The sequence below is a fragment of the Felis catus genome, chromosome B2 (assembly GCF_018350175.1).
Source record: "Felis catus isolate Fca126 chromosome B2, F.catus_Fca126_mat1.0, whole genome shotgun sequence".
Taxonomy (NCBI): domain Eukaryota; kingdom Metazoa; phylum Chordata; class Mammalia; order Carnivora; family Felidae; genus Felis; species Felis catus.
Genome location: NC_058372.1, coordinates 12,428,824 through 12,452,480, shown reverse-complemented (window position 1 = coordinate 12,452,480; position 23,657 = coordinate 12,428,824). Strand labels below are relative to the sequence as shown.

At 44.1% G+C, this 23,657-nt stretch overlaps 1 protein-coding gene across 16 annotated transcripts in view; it reads right to left on the bottom strand.

Moving 5' to 3' along the window:
- ATXN1 (ataxin 1) overlaps window positions 1-23,657 on the bottom strand; it is a 415,607-nt gene that overhangs the window by 249,607 nt on the left and 142,343 nt on the right. For 14 of the 16 annotated variants that reach the window (XM_023253653.2, XM_045057078.1, XM_023253654.2 and 11 more), the window contains one exon: window positions 2,805-2,933. The exons of the other annotated variants lie outside the window; for them this stretch is intronic. The gene's annotated coding sequence lies outside the window, so the exon portion shown is untranslated. The remainder of the gene's footprint in view (window positions 1-2,804; window positions 2,934-23,657) is intronic. 16 annotated transcript variants of the gene reach the window in all.

Genomic DNA, 23,657 nt, shown 5'->3' with positions numbered 1-23,657 from the left:
ACTGCCCACGTGGGCCAAAGCAAAGGTGACGTCTGCACACACAGGAGCCGCAAGGGTAGCAGGTGAAACGCATTCGCCGAAGCCAGTCAAGTTGCCTGGCGTCTGTCTCCTTAACGCCAAATAATCCTTGGCCTCTTTTTACTTCTATGTTTCAATCGTCTGATGCACCCCAAGGATGGAGGGGTCTCACAACTCAATGGTTTTCCCTCCTGTGTTTATGCGGGATGAAGCATAGGTTTCCTGAGAGCTGGTGGTCTCTCGTTCTACCCCCTCTTTCATTGAATTAGGGAAAGGAAGCTTATCTAAAGGGGGAAAGAGATGAGGCTGGGAGGTCGTGCACGGAGCCAGACAGTTGGAGACTCTCCGTGTGCAGCTCAAAGGGGCCAGGAAGCCTGCTGGACGCGAGGTGCTCGCTGTAGCTCAGAAGCAAGGCAACCGGCAGCTGGGAGAAGGTTCTGGTCTCACGCAAGGGCTGTTCCTTTTTTTTTTTTTTAAGTATAATTTATTGTCAGATTGGTTTCCCTACAGCAGCACCCAGTGCTCCTCCCAACAGGTGCCCTCCTCAATGCCCATCACCCATTTCCCCCTTTCCCCCCCTCCCTATCAACCCTCAGTTTGTTCTCGGTCCTTATGAGTCTCTTATGGTTTGCCTCCCTCCCTCTCTAACTTTTTTTTCCCCTTCCCTTCCCCCATGGTCTTCTGTTAAGTTTCTCAGGATCCACATATGAATGAAAACATACGGTATGTCTTTCTCCACCTGACTTCTTTTGCTTAGCATAATACCCTCCAGTTCCATCCACGTTGCTGCAAATGGCCAGATTTCATTCTTTCTCATACACAAGGGCTGTTTCAAGGGTCCCACTGGCCAGGTGACACGGCTGGATGTCACAGCTCCGTGGTAAATGGGTCTCTGGCTTACAGATTTCGGTCAGTTCCTCCGAGACTGGGATTACCCCATTAATTCAAATTAAGGCCATTCAGAAATATACTAAAGTTTTTGGGGGGCAGGGAGGATATCAGAGAAGGATGAAAAGAAAGAGGAAGAAAAACAATAATTTTACAAGCCTGGATGACACTATTGGTTAAGTGTCATATTTTGCTTTCTTTTTACTGCTACCATGACCATTTTCTGCTATCATTAAATATTGTTTTCTAACAGGCTTTTTTAAGTTTACGTTTTTATTTTGAGAGAGAGAGAGAGCATGAGTTGGGGAGGGGCAGAGAGAGAGGAAGAGAGAGAATCCCAAGTAGGCCCCGTGCTGTCAGCACAGAGCCGACCTGGGCTCAATCTCATGAACTGTGAGATCATGACCTGAGCCGAAATCAAGAGTCAGGTACTTAGCCGACTGAGCCACCCAGGAGCCCCTTGAAACAGGATTTTTAACCATTTTCAACATTTCACATATATTTTGTTGCAACACCACCCTCTGGCATGGGTGCTATCGTTATCTACATTTTATAACCTTAGACACTCGAGATGTAAGGTAACTTGCTCAACGTTACGCCTCAACAAAATAGCAAAGCTGGACTATGAACCCAAGCAGTCTGGAGCCTACATACGGTCTTTTCTACCATGATCTACAACCTCTGAATCATATGGAGCTAGCATAATTATATTCAGTCATGCTCCCAATGTTGGACATGTGTGTGTGTTTAATTTGAGTCTAATTTCTGATCCATGTTTAATGTGGACCATTCATTAGTTTTTCTCAAGAATGGAAAAACGAAGTTTCCCATTGAAACAGTATTGTTCTCCAGCGATATCACGGCTGTTGAAAACTACTTGGCCAAAGAGAAGAGGAAAACTTAAAATTCCGTACGACCCTTCCATGCCGTCTTGAATTAAGCATTATTTCTCAACTGTCAAAAACCAGTACGTTTTAAACATGCTGCTGTCCACGGGAGAAAAGTTCTTCAAAATAGTATGACTTACAAATTTACAAATCAATGCCTCCCTACAAAAAAAAAAAATAACAACACATGGCAATACCATTTCTCATCATCATTTGGCAAGACTCTCTGTTTTCAACATTTTCAGCACTGGCAAAGTTGTATGGAAACAGGTACTTTCATACGCTGCCTCTGGAAATATAAACTGGCATGATTTTATTGTAAAGTCATTTGGCAACACGTATCAAAAGGTCTTAATACTTGGAACACTTTTAAGCTCTGAAATTTACTGGTAAGGGAGTATCCTAAGGAAGCCACTAGGAATGGCAACGAATATAAAGCTATAAGAACATTCTTGGTCACATAAGAGCCGAAAAAGAAAACCATAAACCCTAAATGTCCGGTGACCAATTAGATATATTTTAGGATATGTATTCAACGGTACACGATATAATATTATAATACTATATAAGCGCTAAAAATCGTGCTGTAGATATATATCTGTTGGTATGAAAAGACGTGCATTATTCCACTTTTAAGAGGAACAGAAAGGTTAGGTAACAGCACATACTGTAGTGTTCCTGACTACCATCCAATGGTAGTCTCTCTAGCTGAATTTACGCACACCATCATCAGAAATACCTCTTTCTTACCGGTGCCTTACCATCCATCCTAATCAGTGATCTCAAAATAATTAGCAGCTGCTTTCTCTCCCACAAAAGAGCGAGGGTTCCGTTTTTGTAAGACACAGAAAGAGTCAACAGGTGGCGACTATGTGAATCTACAGAGATTTTACATTCACATGGTGTGTTTCCGTGTCCCTGAGAACAGACAGCCAGACCTCCCCGCCACCATCTTGGGGGCCTGACAATTAAGCGATAGTTACTACGGGGGACGGATTGTGGAGGTTTTACCTGTAACATGTGCTTTCATCACAATGGAGGAACATAAGCAGTCAGTTCTTTCCCAGCAGACCTTTCTGCACAGATTCTGCTTGAGTAGCAACAGTGGCAGTAGAGAAAGTCACTGGAAAATGCCTAGACCTGTAATTATAAACACAATTTCCCACTGAGTTAGGCAGCTCTCTGTGTCCTTCATTCACATTAGAGGAAGTCACAGAAAAGAGAAACACATGTGCACAGTCTCTCCCCCTGCCCCCCCCCCGACACCTCTTATGGCAAAATGTCAAAAACTCAGCAAGCAGACCCATAGTAGGTCCGCATCTCCAGGGATGAGAGGATTCCGGCCAGGGGTTGTCACCCAGCACCCCATCTTCTAACCTCGGGGATGTCACCATCAAGATGATGTGGCTCCTTCCCTTCCTTCCCTGACTAATGATTCCAAAACTTCAGAGAAATTAAAAAACAAAAAAATAGTTCTCCAGAAAATGTCAGAACCATGACTGAATTGGATGGTTCCCTAAGATTCCTTCCAGACACAAAGTGAAGCGAATTCGGTACCTGTTTTCACCATAAGAGCCTGACTTCCACTTTTGCAAGGAGAAGTGTCTCTCTGTTGATGATTCAGGGGCCGCACGGTAGTGGTGATAAAATTCAAAGTCATCACTAACATTCATTGAACACTCCCCAAGTTCTTGGCGTTATGCACACTACCCCACTCTACGGCACCCTTCCAAGTGGCCACCAATCGTTATTATCTCTGTTATTGACAAGAAACCTGACGATTTCTATAGCTAGTAGATATTACAGCTAGGATTTAAGCCACTAGTGTTCACAGAAGCCATGCTTATGATTACAGTGCTATACCATATCTCCAAAACTGATCTTGCTATCAACATTCTTGTGTTTATCACAAAAAAATTGAATATCAAATCATCACCCTATTTTCCCCAGAGCTGGTATGTTATGTAGGTCTCAGCATCACTAACTCTTCTTGGACGTGGCTGCCCCATCCATTCTAACTCCAAGATAAATTGAAATCAACATGTTCCTATTTCAATCAAGAGCAAATGTATAGTTATTTCGGTAAATTAAAAATGCCATCTAATCCCAAATCCAGATGCCGAACCACAAAGGAAAAACCTAAAGTCCAAAGTCCTCCCTAAACTGGCTACATTTTATTGGAAAGAAGACAGATTAATAAAAGCTGTCTCAGATTAATTAAAATCTCAGATTAATAAAATCAAGAGCCATATGTGAATCCCTAATTTAAGACATGGAAGACGGGGCGCCTGGGTGGTTCAGTCGGTTAAGCGTCCGACTGCAACTCAGGTCATGATCTCATGGTCTGTGAGTACCAGCCCCGCGATGGGCTCTGTGCCGACAGCCCAGAGCCTGGAGCCTGCTTGGGATTCTGTGTCTCCCTCTCTCTCTGCCCCTCCCGCATTCATGCTCTCTCTCTCTCTCAAAAACAAAAACAATCTTCAAGTCATGGAAGTAAAGAGAGAAATTTCTATACATTATAATATGCCTATGGGTTGGTTTAAAAAAATACTTAAAACATTTTTAGCTACTTACAGATTCTATCTACTACAAGTTTTAAAATCACTGCAACACAGAATAGATGGGAGCATATCAAGAAAGCAGCAAAGTTATTTATGGGTCCTACGTGAATTTCCCTTTCGGACATGTGTATATATACACACAGGTTTTATTTGCACTATTCTAGTTATGCCTCTGTGCTTCGTGCATGCCGCTACCTTTGCTTAGCAAAGGCCATTTGCCGACTAGAAAATGCCAACTCATTCTTCAAGACCAACTTCAAACCTCCATTTCTTGTGATGTCCTCTCCCCCCAGCCTGTTTTCTGGAAATCCAAGCAACAGATTCTACCCTCTCCTATTGTCTTAGCTCAGCAATGGGCTACATCTTCCTCTCCCAAATGATGCCCCACAAGCAACTACCCAGTCATGGATTCCACCATCAGCACACAGCCTCCTGCCTCTCCCCCATACCACCATCGCTGCTCTAGGCCACCAACCAGCACAGCTCATCGGGACTATTGCACTGGTCTCCCTGCCCCTACTCCTGCCACCCACCCTGCAGCCCATTCTCCTGCCTAAAGCAAGGCAGTGGCTTTCCACTGAGCCCGATTCTTAGTGTGGCCTCCAGGGCCCAGTATGGTCCAGTCCTCGTGTTCCAGCCTGCACTCCAGCTCTTCCAGCCTACTTTTAATTCTCTAAAAGCACTTTGCTCTCCTAGGCCTCAGGGCCTTTGCACATGATCTCCTCTTTTCTCCGAGTCACCCTCTTCAGATCACCTTGTATTCTTTTCCCCTTCAGATCTCAGCTCGGCCCTCCTCCTCGCGGAGAAGCCTTTCTGGCCTCCATGGCCAGGTCACTACCTCCTACCACACGCTTTGACAGAAGCACTGTCCCTTTATATACCAGTCAGCTGGGTTTTTTTTTAAGTTTATTTATTTTGAGAGAAGGAGAGAGAGAGTGTGTGTGAGCAGGAGAGGGGCAGAGAGAGAAGGAGTGAGAGAAAATCCTAGGCAGGCTCCATGATGTCAGCACAGAGCTTGAACCCACGAACCATGAGATCGTGACCTGAGCCAAAATCACGAGTCGAGCTCAACTCCAACTGAGTCACCCACGTGCTCCTATATGTCACCTTTATAATTTTACTTTTTTTTTTCCTAGATTTGTTGATTATTGCTTGTTTCTCCTACCTACTAGTAAGCTCTAGGAAAGGAAAACCGTGTACACTCTTGTCTATTCCTTTTATCCTCTATATTCAACACATGCTTGGCACATTATAGACACTCAGTAGAAATCTGCTGAATGAATAAATGAGAAAAGGAAGGAGGAAGGGAGAGAAGAAGAACATCCCCTTAATAGTGTTTGCTGAATTAATTTGCTGATGGCATTTCAAGACACAGAATGGAAGGCCTGCCTTCCTTTGGACAGCATGCCAGGCTCCTTGTGATCCTCCCCGGCCAGCTGTGTCACACCTCCAGTCACCCTGGCCACTCAGCACTTCTGAATCCTTGTGGCCTCCTGACCTGACCAGCCCTGCCTTGCTCCTGGCTCCTGTCCACACCCTGGTCCCGTCTGTCCCTTTTGCACATCATCTTTCTAAACTCATTCTTCAGGTCTCAGAGACAGGACTCCTTTCTGTGAAGACCTCTCTAATACTTTGGGAAGCCGGTGCCCTCTTTCCCCATTTTTCTGCAACACCCTGGACCTTTCCCTATCAAGGCAATGGTCACATTTCCTTGTACTTGTATCTTAAATGAGTCCACTTCTCCCAATACACTGAAAGTCCCTTAAAGGTAAGGGAGGGGTGTTACCTCATCAACCATCTCCAGAGATTAGCACAGCAGCCTATAACACACAGTCTATAAATCAATATTTGTTGAATGAACACACACACACACACACACACACACACACACACACACACACACATATATACACACATATCTATTATATACGCGTACAAATTTCATATGTTAAACCTTCAGAGTTGAATATTTGAAATATATTATTATTATTATTATTATTATTACTATTATTATTATTATTTTAAGGTTTATTTATTTTTGAGAGATAGAGAGAGACAGAGCATGAAAAGGGGAGGGGCCAAGAGAGGTGGAGTCAGAATCTCAAGCAGACTCCAGGCTCTGAGCTGTCAGCACAGAGCCCGATGTGGGGCTCGAACTTGCAAATCAGATCATGACTCATGAGATCATGATCTGAGCCGAAGTTGGATGCTTAACTGACTGAGCCACCCAGGCACCCCTGAAATACATTATTAATATAGTATATTTTAATTATTATTCAATGCCGTGAGACACAATGGTTATCACTTCATCTGTAAAGTGGACATAGGGACACACTCCTGTAACCGAGCAGTTGGGGCAAGGGAATGGAGTAAGTAAAAAGTTTAGCACAGAGCTCAGCATTCTAGAAGCACTCTATAAATATTAACTGCATAATCATTATCACTATCAACATCATCATTAGGGCAACCAAGTTGAATTTACAATCCATGCTTCAAAATTTAATAGTTTTATTGGCCAACGTTTTGTCCTATTAAAACATTAATTAGCATTAGCATCTCGGCAAGACCATAAAAGTGGCTAAAATTTGCATCTAGCAAGCTAAGGAAAAAGAAGAGTCTTACTATCGCTGAAGGACAAATTATTGTTTTAGTAATCGGCCATGTATGTGTAAGTTACAAAAGCATCAACAGAAAAGAAGTCTTCCTGTACAAAACCCATCTATAAAATCTAAATGATAGAAACAAATATTATCATTCAAATGCTATAAACATTTAGCTGAAATAATTAGAATTGCTTACTGTAAATGATTTCTTTTGCTAAAAAAAAAAAAACCCAGAGCAAAAACCAAGATAGAGATTCATCCTTTTCTTTTAATTACTGGACAGAGTAATGTGATTTTATAAATTGTATTATGTATTTGCTTGATGAATATGCCATAAAACGTTTGATTTCATAGCAAACACATTTCATGTGTCATTGTGATTTAGAATTGCTGAAATTTAATGAAATAGACTATGCAGAAGAGGGGAAAACAGGCAAGGCAGTTTTTTGCAACAGTTTTTTGGAAAAAAAAATAACGTGAGGATGAATTGTTTACAAGTGCTACCAGAATATTCTCTTGCATATTGGCCAAATGTAAATAATGAATATTAAAGTATTTTGCATACTGAATGTTCTTTGAGATATAAGGTACTATCATTATTGCATTTTGAGATTTCTATTCTCAGTTCATCTTTATCACTGTGACAAATGATAAAACCCACAGCAAGATAGATTTCTAATTGGGGCTTAACCATCATTTGAAATGTACGAGAGTCACAGAGGGAAAATATTATAAAAATGCTAAATTCTTAACTTCTAATTGTTTTACCACTAGAATAGTAATCTACTTTTAAACTGAGTTATACTTCCATTCATCGGTCATCACCACTGAGCACTTTAACATAATGCAGATAAGTTGTTCTTTGCAACATAATTAGGATGGGAAGGTAAAACAAACTGAGCAAAAAAAAAAGTCTCTATTTACTTAGATAATTTTTTTTTTAATTTGAGAGAGAGAGAGAGCAAGCAGGGGAGGGGGCAGAGGGAGAAAGAGAGAGTCTTAATCAAGCTCCATGTTCCACGGAGAGCCCAACGTGGAGCTCAATCCCACAACCGTGGGACCGTGACCTGTGCTGAAACCAAGAGTTAGATGCTCAACCAACTGAGCCACCAAGGTGCCCCTTTACTTAGACAATTTTTATCTGAACTTACTATTAACTTCATGATCATGATGCTTATGTTCGTGTCATAAAATCCACTGAAATCTTGGAAATTCATAAGGCAAAATTCCTCCCTATTTATTATGCCGGTGCCTCAGTTGGGAATGTCCTTCTCAGTCGTTCAAATGTTACTCTTCCTTTAAGATCTAGCTCAGCCGTCACCTATCCTGTGACATGCTCCCACACAGACCGTATTTGTCCTGCCATGTAATGTTTTCCTCTCTCAACTGTGAGCTCCTGAGAGTCACTGACCATCTCTCTGCATTTTTTCCTAACAGCCTACACAGTTCTCTCAGTAGATACTGGCTCAATGTGTCAATGAATATACACACTTTGATACTCTTAACACCCTGGTGAAAAGGTCACTAATTGTGATCTAAAGTTAAAGGTTAAAGTAAAAAAAAAAAAAAAAATTTCCATTTTTAGTGAAATGAAACTCTTAGCATTTTCACTTCCAGATGCATCGACATTACATAAATGATGTTGAAACTATTTCAGAAAATAGCCACGCTGCATTCCTGTCTGAGAATTAGTCTGAAAAATATCAAGCCACCCAGGGGCCTCTGGGTGTTCCCATGACAAATGTTCAGTGGGGTATTGATTCCACACATTCATTTAATGGAAATCGAGAGTAAGGTTCAACCTCCACAAGCCAGCTTGTCACATCTTATTCTGTTCAGCCACTTAAGAATAAGCTGAAGGTTCTCCGGAGAGGTCTGCTCCCCCCCCCCCCCCCCCCCCCCCCCGCCTTCCAGAACTGGCTAGCACTTCAGCGATGATGTGTCTCAGCAGCAGAGAACCTCGGTCCTCAAGCACAGCTCCGGCTTCCATTTTCCATTTTCATCGTAATTCTTACTCCCACATGGACCAATTTCTCACGTATCCGTGGTTAATGCTGCAAGCCTGAACCTTTGAGCCTGTGACAGTTTGCCTGGCCGCGTAACATATTACATCATCACACACATGCCGAATCCTACCTCGCTAGAAAGGCCACATCCCGCTCGGAAAAAAAAAAACAGTGGGCAGGAAAAGAACAAGTTTCTCGTAATAACCCATCCAAGCTGATTGTCCACATTTGGAACCATTCGGCACTCTTGGGACAGTAAATGCAGATTTTCCAAGAGGTCACCCAGGCTTACTTGCTGGGTCCGCCTTCCTCCACGCCCCAAGAATTTCTAAGCACTCATTGGAAGAGGAGGAGAGGGGGCTTCTGTGTCCTCTGTCGCATTCCACTTAGTGGTTATTGTCAGCTTTGCTCTATATCCTTGGCCACACAAATGACCCCAGAGGTTTCACTGCGAGACCACACCTTCTAACCACCCCTGTGCGATGTCAAGTCACTGGAGACTATAATATGAGACAGGTAGACTGTGGAAGCAATACGAGAAAATTCTGGCTTACGTTATACATTATCACCTTAACAATATCTGTATTTTTGAAACACAGCGACTATAGGTAACACTGCCCTATAGTAATATATGAAAGTGGTTACGAGTAAATCCTGAGTTCTTTTCACAGGTAAAAAAAAATATGTTTTCTTCTTTCTCTTTATTTTTTTTTCTATCTGAGATAATGGATGCTAACTAAACTTACTCTGGTAATCATTTCACGATGTACGTAAGTCAGGCTGTAATACTGTATGCCCTAAACTTATACAGCACCGTATGTCAATTATAGCTCAATAAAAATGGGGAAAGAATTCAATCCAAAAACTATCTATTTTCATTATGTACAATTTGAAACCTACAAAAGAGTGAATGCAATGTGTATATAATCTATGAAGCATTAACAAAAGAATGTTCATTAGTCTACTGTCCTATGTAAGACGTTGCTGGGATTGCCGCATATACCTCTTTGGTATTTCTCTAAGCTCTTCTCCTGCCTCTTCTCCAGGGGTAACCACAACCCTGCATTTTGTATGTATCACTCCCTAAAATATACACTTTAGTGTTGGCGTTTTATAGTGTATCATACTGTATGCAGCCTTCTGTGGCTAATGTTTTTTTTTTTATTTTTCCCCACATAAAGCTGTTTCTAATATTTAACTATGGTGTTGCAATTACCTGTGCTTTATACATTTTTACTGGTGTATAATATTCCCTTGTATGAATGTTTCAATATGGTTCTACTGATGGCTTTTAAAATATTTTAGTTTCTAGTGTTACTTTTAATTTTTCTTTCTATTATAAACAATGAGGTTTCCATTGGAAACAATACACATAAGCCAAGTTTCTCTGGGGATACTTACTGCCTACGAATGGACTGGCGGGTCACAAGGTTCGTGAACATGCATCTTACATAAGGCTGCCAAACTGTCTTCCCAAAGAGGTATGCCAATCTACACTCCTACTAGAGGTGCACATCATCATTGTTTAAACTGTTACATCATATTAAAATCAAGAAGGAGATTTTTTTAATGTTTTATTATTTATTTTAGAGAGAGAGACAGACAGAGTGCCAGCAGAAGAGGGGCAGAGAGAGAGGGAGACACAGAATCCGAAGCAGCCTCCAGGCTCTGAGCTGTCAGCACAGAACCCGACTCGGGGCTTGAATTCACAAACTGTGAGATCATGACCTGAGCTGAAGTCGGATGCTCAACCAACTGAGCCACCCAGTTGCCCCTGCTTTTTTTTTTTTTTTAAACGCTTATTTACTTTTGAGACAGAGCGAGATAGTGCGGGGGAGGGGCAGAAAGAGAGAGGGACAGAGGATCTGAAGCAGGCTCTGGGCTGAACTCACAAACCAGGAGATCATGACCTGAGCCAAAGTCACATGCTTAACCAACTGAGCCACCCAGGTGCCCCATCCCAACCGTTCAATTCTTAAGCAAGATGGCTGCCAAAGGTGTCAGAGAATGCTTTAGAATAAATACATTAGGTTCCGGGGACCAAAACTGCCCACTTGGAACAGGAAGTCATGTACAAAACTTAAAATACACAAAACTATGGCAAATTGAGAGAATTCCTTATTTCCTTCAATATTAGAGAGGAACAGATAACCAAAATAGATAAAGAAAAGACTTATTAGCTTTTATTTTAGAATAGGAATTTTTTTTAAACCTTTGTTACTAGGTTTTGACAGGTGTAAGCTTAGAGGAAAAGGTTTCTTCCTTCTCCAAAAGACCAAGGTCAGAGCTTGAGGCTTCTGACCCCTTCGGTCCTGGCTCAGAGTATGAACTCCACACCAGCCAGTTCTAGATTCTTCCTTGCCGTATGCCAACACACCTGGCGGGGTTTGAGCAAGACAACTCCATGGCGGACACTGAAGTGAATCGCGAGAGGAACTAGTCTACCTTCTGTAACTAACACGAACGGAAGTCTATGAAATACAGTCAGCTTTTGGCCAATAGTGTTGTCCATAGTTTCGACTTTCTTCCCCACAGCCAGCTGTTATCAGTAGTAGCCACTACCCGAATGTTAAATTATCTTCACCATGTTTCCACGTTCTTTCTCCATTCTGGTTAGCCTCAAAAAGCAAGGAAGGATATGTCTGAGAGCAGGCAGCACGAGGCCTTCAACTATATGGTGGGTGTCTCTGAAACATTAGATGTGATAATAAAAGTAAAACAAATAACTACGTGTTATTAGGGCCTGTTAAGTCACCTGCTTGAGTTTTGGGGGGGGTTGGGAGGTTTGGGGGTTTTGGGGGTTTTTTTTTGTTTGTTTGTTTTTTTGTTTTTTTGGTTTTTTTTGCCTCTACAGTGATGTCTTTTGCTTCTTATTATATTCTCCCCCTGTTTTAATTAGGTAAGGCCAAGGGGCCTTATAGCAATCACACCGGTGGTGCCTTCTCTTTTTAGGCCAATAAGCTGGAACCTGGCCAGGCAGCATTAAAGGAGTGACTCTTTCCTTCTTGGTCAAGAAAGCTCTCCAACTCCCAGTTACTTTCTGCTGCAAGTGTGGTAAACAAAGCAATCCTATTCTGATGTTTAGTATCTGCTGCTGGATGTCCACAAATATGGGGGGGGGGGGGAGGGGAGGGAATGTGTCTGTAACCTCAGGTGAAACTCAGATTATGAGACAACTTTCAAGATGGGCAAACATATTAAAATCACATTTTTTAAAAGATTTTATTTTTAGGTAATCTCTACACCCAGCATGAGCTTGAACCCACAACCCCAAGGTCAAGAGTCACAGGCTCTACAGACTGAGCCAGCCAGCCACTCCTAAAATTACATTTTAAAGGATCCCTTTGGGGGCACCTAGGTGGCTCAGTCAGTTAAGCAGTGGGTCTTCCACTCAGGTCATGATCTCACAGTCTATGAGTTCTAGCCCCGCTGGAGCTGCCTGCTGTCAACACAGAGCCTGCTTCAAATCCTCTGTTCCCCCCCCCTCTCTCTCTCTCTGCCCGTCCCCTGCTCTCTCTCTCTTTCTCTCTCAAAAATAAAATAAACATTAAAAAATAATTATAAAGGATCCCTTTGTAACACTGATACACAAAGATCCTCTTAAAACGACCATTTTCCACAACTACAAAAAGCTTTCATCTACAATGAGTCTGTATTCCGATGTTACGTTACAAGTGTGTCTGGCTTTTTATTCCGCGACTAGGTTACCTTTTCGGGAAAATGATTGTACTTGGTGGTAAGTGCTTAATGAGGTCCTAATTAGTCCTCCTCCCAAACCCTTCCACTCCTACGGGAAATGAGGTCAGAGCGAAATTCCAGGCCCACAGCATCAGGTGGAGGTTACCACAGCGGCACAAAGGGGAGCCCTTCCCCGAGACCCATCTGCAGCGAGGGCCATGCCCTTCACCGTCAGGCGCGGAGTACAAAAGGGCTAAGCACTGATTACCAGAGCTTTGCAAAGGAGCTGTTCCAACAAGCAGGACCACCCACCCGCTCGCTCGTCTCAGCTCCTCCCCTCCCGGCCTGGCTGCCCCGCCCCGCCCCCTGATTGGCTGGCCGCTCGGCCCCGGCGCACACCTCCGGGGCGCGCGGCGCAGGGCGGGGCCTCGGCGCTCCCTCCCCGGCGGCCCTCCGCCCGCCCCCCGTGCATCCCCGCACCCACACGGGAGCGCCACCGCTCCGGGACGCGAGCCGGCAGCGGCAACGTGGCAGGCTGCCAGCGGCTTGAGCTCCTACTCCTTTCTACAAGAGGCATGGTGAGCAAATTAGAGGTTATAAACACCTCCGGTGGAAGGAGGAAAATTCCTTTGGGCTCAGTAAGGGAACTTCGTCAGCGGCGGGCGTCTCGGGGGTATAAGACGGATGTGCTCACCCACGCCCCTTAGCCCTGCTGGGCATGTAGGGACCGCACCTTCTGCTGGTCACAGTTCCGGCAGCAGGGCAGAAAAATGTTTCCTGGGGAAGAATGGCTCTCGAGGCCCCCTGATGAACAACATAAAGCCGTTTTCAATGTAACGGAACGCACACTCCTAAATGGAGTGCTGCCGAATCCACCGTGAGCGAGAAGGCTGGGAGTAAAATATTTGGGGTTCCCGATCTCCGTTCAAGTTTTATTAGGAAACCGGAAAAGCACACGTCTCTGGCCAGCACGGCAAAGAGAAGGGAGTTCTCAACTGTGCTGGATATAGAAGCAAGCAGTCTAGGATTAAGTAAAAGAAGCAGAGTCAATTAAGAATGATGCTTTGATGCATGGAACATAGCTTGTCACACCTTGCAGGGGCTGGTCGCCAGTGTGGGATGGTTTTAAGATCACAGCCCTCCAGCACCTTCCTGATACCTGAAACTCTATCATTAGAATCTTTCCTTTGGCTTAAAGATTCTCTTTCTCTTTAAATTTCAGAATAATATGCTACCTTGGAAGCGAAGTATCCAGATAGTCAAAAAAAGGAACACACACACACACACACACACACACACACACACACACACACACGGAAAGGGAACAGGTTTTGAATCAAAGCTGAGTATTAATCTTAGTTTTACCGCTACCAGTTGTGTAACTTCAGGGAAGTTACTTATTAGCTTGACTCCCAAGTTCATCAGCTGTGAAACGAGACAAACACCTGTCTCAGAAAGCTGATGCCAAGCTAAAGTTCAATTGTGTATATAACATGTGGCCCAAACCACACTCATAGCAGACATTGGGCCACTGGTTTTCCTCTCCTTTTGTAAAGAGCAGGTCAGAACAAGGGCGTAAGTGAGAACAACAGGAGGAAGCTGGCTTCTGGACTTGGAAGTGATGAGAAGGTCAGCAGGGATGGAGATGGGGGCAGCAGGGAGCAAAGGGCACCTGGGGCCAGGTAATGGAATCTGTTTCACGAATGTGAGATCGCTTCTGCTGCAGGGCATATGGTGGCCACGAGGTGACACTTATTTGCAATGCTGACTGGCTGGCGAGAACATGAATTTAGAAGCTGCCTTCCACAAAGAGCCACACCTCACCCCTCCCAGGGCTCTCCCTTGCTTGGTGTCCAGCTGGGGCAATGAGGTGTTGGGGTGCATGTCAACAGTTGTGCTACCACGTCACCTGCAAGAGGGTGGGAGCAGGTGAAACTATGACCAGATGGCAGGCAGGCAAGCCAGGAGAAGATACCAAGTGCAATTTCCAACTTGCTGAAGCCCAGTGATGGCAGCCAGGTTCCACTGACCCACAGGCCAGGTGAGTGGGGCTGGAGACCTCCCTACTGAGTTACCGAGGACTGGCCCCACCCCCAACTGTGTAGCCGAAGATGGTTTCCTTTTCCGATGCGTCAGCACCTTCACACTTAGGGATCCTCCCTTATCTCCCACAGAAGAGCCAGCCATCACTGGCTAGCAAAGCACGAACTAAGCAATTTCACGATCACTCAGGTGAATGAGCCACACAGAGGGGGCTAAAAATGGTAGGAGGTGAGGGGCTCTAGAGCAGGCTGCTGCAGACTGTATTTTCACCATGAGAAGACTTCTGAAACCCAGAAGACCATTAAGCAGAAGGCAGACCCTCTAGAAATTCCCTTCTGTAACTGCTGCCGATAAAAACAAGCTTAACCTGAATAATAAAAAGGGAGGAGGTATTTTTAGTAATAGACAGTAACAGCTAACACAACAGTGACATTATTTAGAAATGTTAATAGGTCAAGACTTCGGCTCTTCTGTTCCCCCCGAAAGGCCTATCTGGAACCCAGCGGTGGCTACAGCACGGTCTGGAGGCCACACATCTGACAGCGGTCGTTGCTGCAGTGTTATTGGGCTGCGACTCGGGTACTCACGCTTTTGCAAAATTTCAGAATGCAGAACGGAGAAACGATAATGGTACACGGCAATCATGTACATGGTTTACGGTGCTTTTTTCTCTTATGCAGTTGCAGTGAATTAAGGGCCGTTGTTTTCTATTTGATAATCAAAATGAACAACCTTGGGATCATTTATTCCGTGTATTATCTGTAATAAATGTTTTAAATTCCAGTTGACCTTTCCCTAACCCCCTGGTATAGGGCTTTTTCTTCCTCCTTTATTTATTTATTTTTTAACATTTATTTATTTTTGAGAAAGAGAGACAGAGCACGAGCAAGGGAGGGGCAGAAATAGAGGGAGACACAGAATCCGAAGCAGGTTCCAGGCTCTGGGCTGTCAGTACAGAGCCTGATGCAAGGCTCGAACCCAGGAACCGTAAGATCGTGACCTGAGCTGAAGTCGATGCTTAAACGACTGAGCCATCCAGGCGCCCCTTCTTCCTTCCTATGATGAGCCGTGTGCACAAGGAATGTGACATAATTGTAATACCAGTGTGAGCAAAACCATAAAGGAAGGTATATAAAAGCATCATACCATGCTTCCCAAAGCCAAGGGAAATGATTTTGGTGTATACACAATGCTGATTATACTCCATCAGTACAGATAATTAAAAGTTGACTATATAATAATATAAAACAGGAGGCACAACTTTTTGAAAATTTCTCCCTGGTATTAGCAATGCAAAAACACCGACTTGAATGTTCAACGCTAATCAAATTCATCTCTTCTTAAGAGCAGTGTATAATAAATGGGTAGCCTAAAAGGAATGCTTTGAACAGAATGCTTCACTATTGTCTGATTATTCTAAATTTAAAACTCCCAACAAAGGAAAGGATTATTCTTCTTGAGGTTCAAGATTCACGAGGATTTGGTAATGAAATTCCTTTCGGAGAGCAAATAAAAAAATTGCTATCTACAAGCTGCCAGTGTTTTATGTCTGCCGTGTTTTTAAATCAAAGTCACCATTCATTCAACAACAAATGTTTGTTTGAATAAATGAATGAAAGAAAAGGGCCTCAAAATACTTCACAAGTGTAATCACCTATAAGTTATGAATCAGGCAGCAACTTTAATCATCCCCAAGAGCACAGGCTGAGACAAGTTAAATGTCAGCTCTCACCAAGCAGGCCAAAGCCAGACCTGGAAACTGAAGCCATGTCCTTTGATTCTTAGAAAATGACCCAGCTGTTAGAGCCTGTTGCTAAGCTGCCTCACTGCAAACTCTCAATTCAATTTGGAATGCACGTTATCTAGGCCAGGTGAGGTAAGATTAAGGAAGCATAACAAAGCCGGGCTTGTTCCAGAAATTATACAGGTAGTCCAAAAAAAAAAAAAAAAAAAAAAAAAAAAGCGGGGGGGGTGAAAAGAAAAGAAAAAAAACCCCAATCCAAATGCTAAAACTGAACACATAATTCTTAATACTAATGTCTTCACTCTAATGAGGCACAGAGAGCTAACTGCTCAGTGCCAGAATTGATTTTATACCAAGAGAGGAAGAAAACAATGTGCAGGCAGGATACTGGATAACAGGTAGAACCCAGGGCTCCCCAGGGGGCTGCCAGTTGATTCTTCCAGCAGCATTGCTAACACCCCGCTGTTTCCATTCTGACCTTCTAACAGGATGCGGGGGCCCCGACGCTTAAAATCTATTTGTTTCAATAACTCAGAGGAGAAATACAACTAGAAGGTTCTGTCCAAGTGGGGATCTGTTTTGCAAGTAGAGAATTCTCACGCGTGTCACAGTGAGAGGCTTCTCGGGTAACGCACGAATCTTAAAGTCTTCAAGTTCCATGCCAAGGAAATGAAAGGCGCGAATATTACCCCCACCCTCAACTATCCTTTGGGAGCTCAGCATAAGCAAAGTAACTCCCTAACGTCTATGCTTCTGATCCTAGAGGAAGGTGAGGCAGAGCTGTGCTGACCCAAATCGGAAACTAGGTAAAGTTTGTCTACAGGATCTTTCCCCTTTGGTCCCCCTAAGGTGCCTCCCCTGAGGCCCTAGGGGTTTCTGCTCTGTAATTCTTTTCCACCTCTACCCCGTCAGCATTCACACCAGTGAAACACAGTTTCGGTATGAATATTCTTCAATCATTGTTTTGCCCTCTGAAAAAATATCTGTCCTTTCAGACTTTTGATTTTTAAACTGAAGAATCAAAAGCTTTACTTTCCTTAAAGTTCCAGCCCGGGCCAGCAGCCAACATTCTGCATTGGGAGACAGATTACAGTAACTCCCTTATTTTTTTTTTTTTAAGGAAAGTTTATTTATTTTGTGAGAGAGAGCGTGTGGGAGCAGAGAGGGGGCAGAGAGACAGGGAGAAAGAATCGCAAGCAGGCTCTGCGCTATGAGCGCAGAGCCGGATGTGGGGCTCGATCTCATGAACGGTGCTGCGATGGTGACCTGACCCTGATCAAGAGCCGGACAGCCGCCCACGTGCCCCGTAATTCCCTTACTTTTAAAAGTTTATTTCACTTCATCTTAAGGCCCGCCGTAATGATGGAAATATGATGAAATCACAAGCTGGGGTCATACCCCGCTATGACCATGGGTAAACTCTGTGAGACTCAAAGTTATGCATTTGTAAAGCAGGAATTATTACAATATAATGGAATATGATATAATTATGAGATCATGAGTATAAAGAGGCTGGCACGTTGCTATCTTAGGGAATACACACTACCCTCAGAAAGGACACTGGGGTTCCCAAGTGTACGTGGGTGCCCGGGGCTGACTGAGCCACAGTCAGTTACCCAGAATCACCGGGAACTGTAAGAGCCTGGTTCTCACCAGCTTGTGGCCTCTGCCCCAGAGCCAGGCACCCCCTGAAGGCAGGTCTGGGGTTATTCCTTCTCTCAGCTACCATTCTCCCTGACTCTTTCCCTGCCTCAGAGCCTGTAAGCCCTTCTCTACAACTCCCCTCCCTGCCGCCTGCCCCCTCCCCTCCCTGTGCCCCCTGGGGGCACAGCAGCATCCCTCACTGCGCCCTGCCTCTCCCCAGTCCCACCCTCCGTCCTGTAATAGAATTTTCACGGCAGAACCTCCCAACAGCCCCACGGTTGAGTTTACCCAGCCTTGAGCCCCTGGCAGTCAAAACAGAATCTAAAACAAATTTCCACAAGGAAAGGCAAGTTTTGAGATGAGCGGGTGACCCAGCAGGGAGAGAGGCCCCACCCCACCATAAATGGGGTGAGCTCACCGAAGCACTAGGCTTGACTCAGGCTTTGTTGGGACGTCTGAGCTGAGTCTCACAAATCAAGTATAAACGCTGTGGCAGAGGTTTACAGAGGCAAGAGAGGGCCTGAGCGCGAGAACGGAATGAGGAGGTTCCTCCAGAACAGTCAGAAGCAAGGGAGGCGTGGGGGCCAAGTGGGGCAAAGGGGCTGCCAGGGAGAGGAAGTTCTGGGGTGAAGGCGAAGTAGCACCCGGGCTGGAGAAGCGATGAGCCCAGGGGGGCTCCCACAGGCAAGATTCACGGCAGGCAGCGTGTAGGGTGCTGGCGGGCAGCACGGCTGTAACATGAGAGACGTGGGTTGGTCCCCATTGGTCCCTGCGTCTGGGTTTTCTCTAGGGTGGCACCAGGAGGCACAATCTCCCCAAAAAGAACAGGACCTGGTGGGAAGGGGCCATGGAAGCTGAACCCACACACCAGGGGTCTGCTTGTCCAGTCCTCTGCTAGGATTAGACTTCATGAAGGGGAGGTTGGTAAAGGCCCTTTAACCAGATCTGAACAATGGGGACGAGTTGCAGAGGTGTCCTAAGAGCCCCTCAATAAAAAGATAATGAGATAAGGACAATGCTTCACACTTGGGTTCTGGAAGAGGAGGATACAGAGAAGCCCAACTATCAGAGGTGGAACCCCGGACGTCTGCGTGTTATATGTAAATTGCATGCACATGTATGTATCATATTACATATGGTATCAGGAGAAAGAAAACCCACTGTTTATAGATCTTAGTAAACAAATCAGTGAAAAATGATTACAAGTCGTTTCCATTGTGTAAAAATTATACAAACTGTAGTCACTTACGTGAACTGCTCCCACTAATAGCCAATTACCATGCAGCACATTATCAGTGAAATGTTATCATGAGCTATGTGTTCCATTAACTCCCTTGGGTACGTCACATTTTATGACAATGCTAAATTCTGTTTTGTATGTTCAGGCTTCTTGTTTTCTGGTGCATGTGACTGCAGAATCTGGGCACTAGAAGGGACCTTAGGGAGATCCCTTACTCTCGACCTTTCGTTTCACAGATGTGGAAGCTTGGAGAGGGTACAGCTCTCCCAGAGCCGCAAGTGAACCAGTTTAGAAAGGGGCTGGCTGGAGATACAGCTCATGATCTTGGCACTACCTCAGGGCTTATCCTTAACAGCTTAGACAGCACTGAGGGACACAACCCCCTCCCCCTCATTCTGTAGGACCATTTGCTCACAATTCAGGGTTACTGAAGGAGCATGGGAAACAGGTATGATGTTTGGGGAAAGGGGGAAGCCTGGGAATAAAGATGCTGGAACTCTCGGTTAAGGGACTTTGGGAGGACGTGCTCTTTAGAAGAACTCAGTCTTTGTTAAAATCAATAACCAATACAGTGCAGTAGAAAAAAATGTAGGTTATTGGGGCGCCTCGGTGGCTCAGTCAGTTGAGCATCCAACTCTTGATTTCGGCTCTGGTCATGATCTCAGGGTCGTGGGATCAGACCGGTGTTGGGCTCTGCGTGAGTATGAAGCCTGCTTAAGGTGTTTTCCTCTCTCCCTCTGCCCCTCTCCCCTGCTCATGCTCTCTCTCTAAAATTAAAAAAAGAAAACGTGTAGGTTATCAAGTCAGAGATCCCAGGATGAGCCTCAAAGCCTACTAGCTAGGCGGCCTAGGACAAGTTATAGAAACTTTCCAAGTCTACATTTCCTTAACCATACATAAATGGGCAGGATGATGATACTTAGGCAAATGAATTGTGACAGGGGATGAAATTATTAAGAACAACTAGCACAATACCTATGCTCAATCAATATTCAATAATCAAGCAAGGCCACTAAGAAAGCCCCACCTTTAAACACATGTGGTGGATACCTGGATGTGTAAAGTGTTTCCAAGGCCAAGTGTATGTTAATTCACGGATAACCTTGGAAAGCACATTCCAAAGTGTCAGTGTTACCTTCATGTCCAATCCTGGGGTGGGAAGTCTAAGGGGCCAGGTGAGCCAGGTGTGTTTCCATCTGACATGTCAAAACACATGAAAATGCACCCATCTGCCTGATGCAACCATGGTCTATCATTAGGAAATACCACTCGCTTTACATCAAAATGTGTTCCCAGAAAACAAAGATATCACAGGTCAAGGGGATCTCCATATCATTCCTTCTGGATCTGTAAGGATGGTTCCTCGCTCATTTGTCACATCCAAATCTATAAGAAATTGATCAGAGATCCTACTGTGGTCAACTGCAGGACTGCAGCTCACGACAGGTGCTTCTGGGGCATCCAGGAGAGGTGTTTTTTTTTTTCTAATTTTAAACATTTATATATTTTTGAGAGACAGAGCACGAGTGGCAGAGAGGCAGAGAGAGAGAGGGAGACACAGGCTCCGGGCTCTGAGCTGTCAGCTCACAGCCCGACGCAGGGCTCGCACCCACAAACCATGAGATCATGACCTGAGCTGAAGTCGGTTGCTTAGCCGACTGAGCCACCCAGGCGCCCCCAGGAGAGGGTTTGAAATGCCCAAGCCTGCAGAGGAAAGGAAGTTGCTCAACCTGTGGTGAGCCCAAAGGATTCTTCATCTGTTTTCCTCTCACATCTCCTCGGCATATATAATTTTATCAGTAAATGAGAGATTAAAGTCTCATCGGGAAAAAAGTCAGGAGTTTGTGCCTTAAGTTATAAACGGATCTCCAGACAAAAGTACAACGTGCACAGTGACATTTCAGTAGGAACCACTGACTCGGCCTATGGGCCATAACACTGAGTCCAGGTCTGCTCCACCGAGCCCCAGCATGCTGCCCTCCCTCTGTTCTAGAACTGTCTGTGACCGGGTGTTCCAGCAAGCAGGCAAACCGGCTCTACCTATGTGGCTGCTCTTGCTCCCTCCCTCCCCCTCACTCTCTCTCTCTCTCCGAGATTTCTCTTTTTCTGAGTCACCTTCATTGACACTAACGGAAAGAAAATACAAGTCAATAAATAAAGCTCCTCAGATCCATTAAGCCCCTGGCCCCTCCTCTGCACCCCCACCCCACCCCCGCCGTGTTCTTTCCTACAATTTAGTTGCTTCTGACTCCACTGTGTTCAGATGTGGAAGGAACGATTTCTCCACTCTTGTTCAAAGACATGGGACACTACTGTTCTTTGTTTCCTTAAAAATATGCCGGCATGCTTGCTCTCCCTTGTAGGAGAGGTCTTGCAAGGATCACCGAAGCTTCTGGAGGGAAGCAACCACGTGCTAGGCTGAAAAACCAGAACCCAGATGCCACATGCTGCCGGGAAGAGTGCAACGGGTGAAACGGACATCGCTCTGAATCATAAACATGACTGCAGGCCAAGTGACTTGGGTGTTCTTCTGTACCTAATTGGACCATGCAGCTTCACACACATGGGGACTATTACAGAGGTACAGGTGCGGCTTACTATAAACAAAGACTGTGTGTCTGACAATTTATGTGCAAGTCTAACTTTTATAAGTTACTTTACGTGCTGAGTGTCCTGGGGGAGTTCATTATTGAAGAGAACTCCATAAATGTTTTCCACAATTTAAAGTTGTCTCCATCTGTGTTTTGGAAATTTAGTTCCTTAAGTATCTGATTTTCTTTTTTTATATATATATATACGATTTTATTTTTAAGTAATCTCTACACCCAACGCAGGGCTTGAACTCACAACCCCGAGATCAAGAGTCACGTGCTCCACCAATGGAGCCACCCACGTGCCCCCTAAATATCGGATTTTCTTCAAGAAGTCTCTCCTCTTGCCCCCCTCTCTCTGCCTTCAGAGCACATTATCGATCTCAACATCACTAACAAAAGAATGTAAATACAGGGGAAAATATGCTCCCGTCAGTGCTGGAAAATAGAGAAAGGCACCAGACACCTGCCATCATTTTAAAGACGGTTTTCCTTGATAGAACATACAAAGCATAACATAAAAGGCTGATCCAGAAATGTGACCTGTGACTCTCCTTCTTGAAAAAGTAGTTCAGTACCATGAGAAGAAAACAAGCAACCTTGGGCCAATAAAGACTTGTAGATGAAACAACATAAAACATCCAAGAAATGAAGGAAGAAGCTAATTTTGAAAAAGATTTACTGCTGGAAATAGAAATAAGTTTCAAGCAAGATGTGATTTTTGCTTGAAAAATGAAAAAAAGGTCGGGGGAGAAAACCCAGACTCTGGAACAAAACACGAAAGATTAAGGTAAGACACGTGAATGAAACCAAAAAGAAATGGACTGAATTACAAAAAAATTACGGATTTTTTTCAACTGTCCATTTTCAAAAGTATCATTTAAAGCTACCTTAGGACCAACAACAAGGAAAGACAAACTCAAAAGTCAAATCAGTGATGTCAAGAACAGACTTCAAGAACTGTACCAAAGGGAGCACAAGAAGACAACAACATAGACTACGATGGATATTGAAGACAGAATAGGAAGCCAAGATATAGGTATTTGTGGTTCCTGGAGTAATCAGAACAAATACCACAGGAGCAATTATTAAAGACATCATATAAGAAAACTTTTCTGAGTTGAAGAAATACCTGATTCCCAGACAAAACAAAAAACAAAAAAACAAAAGCTCACTCTGTACTAGAAAACAAATGAATGAAAACAGACACAGACACATAGATCCATGTATACGCACATAGATAAATTACAGAAAACAGTCTTCTATTTACTTTCCAGTGAAACGTTTGAATTTTGAGGTCAAAGTAAGAAGATCACTAGCATCCAATGAGGAAGGGAAAAAATACAGGCACCCAGGTTATAAGACGGAAGAAAAATCACGCTGGCCTTAGACTTGTAGTTGACAATGGAAGGAATAAACCAACCAGCCGCACAGCCCTGATGGTGAAGAATTTTGATACAGGAATTGTAACAAAGCAAGTTTTCTGTGAAGGTATGAGAGCTAAAAAGTGATGCGAAGAATCACTAAGAAAATGAACTTCATAAAAATATTATACAGTTGACCCTTAAGCAACACCTATGGAGCTGAAAATCTGCATATAAATTTGACTTTCCCAAAACTTAACTACTTACTAATAGCCTACTGTTGACTGAAAGCCTTACTGATACCATCAACAGTCGATTAACACAGACTTTGTCTTTGAATCATATACTGTCTTCTTACAATAAAGTAAGGAACAGAAAAAGACAATGTTA